The 5,465-nt window shown below is 33.5% G+C and overlaps 1 non-coding gene across 1 annotated transcript; it reads left to right on the forward strand.

Moving 5' to 3' along the window:
* Positions 1-715: 715 nt before the first annotated feature.
* TRNAK-CUU (transfer RNA lysine (anticodon CUU)) lies at positions 716-788 on the forward strand. Its single transcript has one exon. It is a non-coding gene; the product is annotated as a tRNA-Lys (tRNA).
* The last annotated feature ends 4,677 nt before the right edge of the window (positions 789-5,465 follow it).

A 5,465-nucleotide genomic window follows, 5' to 3' on the forward strand; every position in this document is an offset into this window, starting at 1 on the left:
ACCTGAAGTGCGAACCTCAATCCTCAAGTCCCACACCAAACCACATCAACCCCTACTCAAAAATCTGGAACCAAATTGCTCGCCGGGCAACCTAAGAACATCCACCTCGAGACCAGCATTTAATAATGTAGTCAAGTGCTACGGAAGTCTTGAGAGCCTATATACTACAATCAGTCATGATGTTTATTAAACCAATAACCCTGATAGAAATCAAATACGGAGTAGTTATTAATGATGAACCGAAACAAGGAGAACATGGACTTACGGATCAACTGAACTCCTCACAAGTTTCTAGTATCTAATTTTTGACCGGAGTGCTCTTCAAGGACAATCCTTAATCCTCTTGCATTATAAGATCGGAATAAATTAGAGTTTATTAACGCGTCTGTTGGTTATATGTACTCAAATATGTTGTCCAAAATCAGGTCTAGGCGTCTAGCATATACGAAGGTTTGCTCGTAATGGTGTACTACCATATGTGGATTTGCATTTGCTCATGCATGATTTAGCCCACAGAAATTCACACCAAACTATAGAATATGATGTTATTCATTTGAGAAACTTAAGCCGTTGTTTTCTCGTAACATATTAATGTACAATAAAGTAGCAAAACTGATGATGTTTCATCCTGTAAATTAAAATTGTACAGTTTACAATCTTCACTTGAATAACGTTCATGTAAGTAAATATCATCATTAAGTTGAAATATCAAATAGCCCGTCTAGCTCAGTTGGTAGAGCGCAAGGCTCTTAACCTTGTGGTCGTGGGTTCGAGCCCCACGGTGGGCGTTTCCAACTTTTTTTAGCCTCCCTAATATTATGAAATATTAAATTAGCAAAAACAAACCAAATTGTCTACGTTCTGTCTCAAACTTGTTTCATCCCGTTACCCAAACTACATGACCTGCCCATCCGTCTACGTTTAACAAGTTTATGAGATGTAAATACTTCAAGTTTATAACTGCTATAGTTTCTAGAAGGAAAATTAGTATTAACTTTATTCAAATCCATAGTTTATCTTGTATCTTTCTCACAAACACAGTGATTAAGCTCAAATACGTTTTGCCTACTTAACATTGGAATTGCTAGATTCGTTAAGATACAAGGGATGTTAGTTGTAACAAAAAAGAATGATTATTTTTGTTGTGACTGAGTTTCTCCAACAACTTCCTCCAGCTTCAATAACTGCGACATATTTTGCTTCTGTTGTTGTCATCGCCACAAACTGGTTGTAGTTTCGAAACTCATAAAGTGTAAACACAATCACGGTGGTAGAATTACTTTTCTCAAGATCACCTGCATAATCTAAATCAACATACTCATAGACAATAAATTATGATTCTCTATAATACAAGGCAATAATCAAGATTTCTAATTTTCCTTTATGTATCTTAGGATCCCCTTTACCTCAATCCAACATTTGAGGTCTCCTTTATCGCATTCCAATATATTAGGAGTATAATACATAATTATTTTATTATTTTTATCTATTTTATTATAAAAGTGAACAATTAATTTAAGACAATCTAAAAGATAAGAGAACAATAAAATTAGGACGGAGGAAGTTTAAAATGCTATTGACATGCTATATATTTTAGTTTGACGAAAACTTTATAACCAAAGCTTTACCAAAAAGGGATAGAGCCCATCGAAACTAGGAATGACACCCGAGAGCTACGGGCACAAATCCTTAATATACGCGACCCGCCCGCCAAGAATTTTTCTTTACCCGAGGGTACTCGTTTACCCGCCAACGGGTAATTTTTTTTGCCCGTACCCGTAACTCGCGGGTTTACAAAATGTGCACCTTTAACTAATTTTTAATCACGAATACCCACGACTCGCGGCTAAACTCTCGAATAATTAAAAATATACGTTAAAAATAAAATTATATATTATATAATTAAGTATATATATGTGGGTAAACGGGTATACCCGTGGGTAGCTCAAACGGGCATCACAAATTAACGGGTCAGGTTTTACCCGCGACGGGTATGAGATACCCACGACCCGCCCGCGACTCGTCGACGGGTACAAAATTTTACTTGACCCGTGCCCGTGGGTACATATTTTTTTATAAATGCTCGCCCGTCACGGGCACGGGTACCCGCTGGTCACGGATTTTTTCGCCCCTTTCCATCCCTAATCGAAACCAAATTACAACAAGCCAACAAGGATAAAACAAGCGAGCCTCATAGTTAAACCAACCACCAAACTAAAACAACATATCGATAACTAATACCAATACACGCCAACGAACATGACGACGAATTAAACTAGGCACAAAAAACAAAAGGGTATACAACCCGCAACCAAACAAAACAGCAAGCTAAGACACCAGAAAACTGAACCACTAAACACAAACACTACAACCAATCGAATACATTACAACCTACATAAACTAAGGACAAAACGCGAGCAACCGACGTCCGAACCATAGGCTTCGACTTGCTCCCAACTTATTCGCCAAGTTAAAAGCCTTTTTTACTTTTCGAACATGATTTGATAAGCCTTCCGTCGACGACTTTTGTGATAACCCGAAAAATTTCCAATTAAATTTAAACTAAAACTTCAACAAATTCCGACGATTCACGAACAATCCTTCGTAAATAATTATGCATTAGCATCAATTCGTTATATTAATATTATTATTAATATCATTTTTTTTATATATCACTCATCATTATCAAATATTATTATTACAACTATTACTAATGTTATTATTAATAATTATTAATAACATTAATATTGTTAGAATTATCACTTTTACTACAAGTGAAGGATTATTAGTAATATCATTAACATAATATATATCATTAACATTATTATTATTAGTACTATCATTACTAATACTATTATTAGTAGTATTATTATTATTGTTACTAATATTATTATTATTAACATTATATAGTTATCATTATTATTAGTGATAATTTAACATTTTTATTAAAATTATTATTGTTATTGATATTAACATGTTACTATTAATATCATTATTAAACTTGATATTAATTATTATATTCATCATTATCTTTCTCACAAACACAGTGATTAAGCTCAAATACGTTTTGCCTACTTAACATTGGAATTGCTAGATTCGTTAAGATACAAAGGATGTTAGTTGTAACAAAAAAGAATGATTATTTTTGTTGTGACTGAGTTTCTCCAACAACTTCCTCCAGCTTCAATAACTGCGACATATTTTGCTTCTGTTGTTGTCATCGCCACAAACTGGTTGTAGTTTCGAAACTCATAAAGTGTAAACACAATCACGGTGGTAGAATTACTTTTCTCAAGATCACCTGCGTAATCTAAATCAACATACTCATAGACAATAAATTATGATTCTCTATAATACAAGGCAATAACCAAGATTTCTAATTTTCCTTTATGTATCTTAGGATCCCCTTTACCTCAATCCAACATTTGAGGTCTCCTTTATCGCATTCCAATATATTAGGAGTATAATACATAATTATTTTATTATTTTTATCTATTTTATTATAAAAGTGAACAATTAATTTAAGACAATCTAAAAGATAAGAGAACAATAAAATTAGGACGGAGGAAGTTTAAAATGCTATTGACATGCTATATATTTTAGTTTGACGAAAACTTTATAACCAAAGCTTTACCAAAAAGGGATAGAGCCCATCGAAACTAGGAATGACACCCGAGAGCTACGGGCACAAATCCTTAATATACGCGACCCGCCCGCCAAGAATTTTTCTTTACCCGAGGGTACTCGTTTACCCGCCAACAGGTAATTTTTTTTGCCCGTACCCGTAACTCGCGGGTTTACAAAATGTGCACCTTTAACTAATTTTTAATCACGAATACCCACGACTCGCGGCTAAACTCTCGAATAATTAAAAATATACGTTAAAAATAAAATTATATATTATATAATTAAGTATATATATGTGGGTAAACGGGTATACCCGTGGGTAGCTCAAACGGGCATCACAAATTAACGGGTCAGGTTTTACCCGCGACGGGTATGAGATACTCACGACCCGCCCGCGACTCGTCGACGGGTACAAAATTTTACTTGACCCGTGCCCGTGGGTACATATTTTTTTATAAATGCTCGCCCGTCACGGGCACGGGTACCCGCTGGTCACGGATTTTTTCGCCCCTTTCCATCCCTAATCGAAACCAAATTACAACAAGCCAACAAGGATAAAACAAGCGAGCCTCATAGTTAAACCAACCACCAAACTAAAACAACATATCGATAACTAATACCAATACACGCCAACGAACATGACGACGAATTAAACTAGGCACAAAAAACAAAAGGGTATACAACCCGCAACCAAACAAAACAGCAAGCTAAGACACCAGAAAACTGAACCACTAAACACAAACACTACAACCAATCGAATACATTACAACCTACATAAACTAAGGACAAAAAGCGAGCAACCGACGTCCGAACCATAGGCTTCGACTTGCTCCCAACTTATTCGCCAAGTTAAAAGCCTTTTTTACTTTTCGAACATGATTTGATAAGCCTTCCGTCGACGACTTTTGTGATAACCCGGAAAATTTCCAATTAAATTTAAACTAAAACTTCAACAAATTCCGACGATTCACGAACAATCCTTCGTAAATAATTATGCATTAGCATCAATTCGTTATATTAATATTATTATTAATATCATTTTTTTTATATATCACTCATCATTATCAAATATTATTATTACAACTATTACTAATGTTATTATTAATAATTATTAATAACATTAATATTGTTAGAATTATCACTTTTACTACAAGTGAAGGATTATTAGTAATATCATTAACATAATATATATCATTAACATTATTATTATTAGTACTATCATTACTAATACTATTATTAGTAGTATTATTATTATTGTTACTAATATTATTATTATTAACATTATATAGTTATCATTATTATTAGTGATAATTTAACATTTTTATTAAAATTATTATTGTTATTGATATTAACATGTTACTATTAATATCATTATTAAACTTGATATTAATTATTATATTCATCATTATCTTTCTCACAAACACAGTGATTAAGCTCAAATACGTTTTGCCTACTTAACATTGGAATTGCTAGATTCGTTAAGATACAAGGGATGTTAGTTGTAACAAAAAAGAATGATTATTTTTGTTGTGACTGAGTTTCTCCAACAACTTCCTCCAGCTTCAATAACTGCGACATATTTTGCTTCTGTTGTTGTCATCGCCACAAACTGGTTGTAGTTTCGAAACTCATAAAGTGTAAACACAATCACGGTGGTAGAATTACTTTTCTCAAGATCACCTGCGTAATCTAAATCAACATACTCATAGACAATAAATTATGATTCTCTATAATACAAGGCAATAACCAAGATTTCTAATTTTCCTTTATGTATCTTAGGATCCCCTTTACCTCAATCCAACATTTGAGGTCTCCTTTATCGCATTCCAATATATTAG

Source organism: Rutidosis leptorrhynchoides, chromosome 4 (genome assembly GCF_046630445.1).
Source record: "Rutidosis leptorrhynchoides isolate AG116_Rl617_1_P2 chromosome 4, CSIRO_AGI_Rlap_v1, whole genome shotgun sequence".
In the NCBI taxonomy this organism is placed as follows: domain Eukaryota; kingdom Viridiplantae; phylum Streptophyta; class Magnoliopsida; order Asterales; family Asteraceae; genus Rutidosis; species Rutidosis leptorrhynchoides.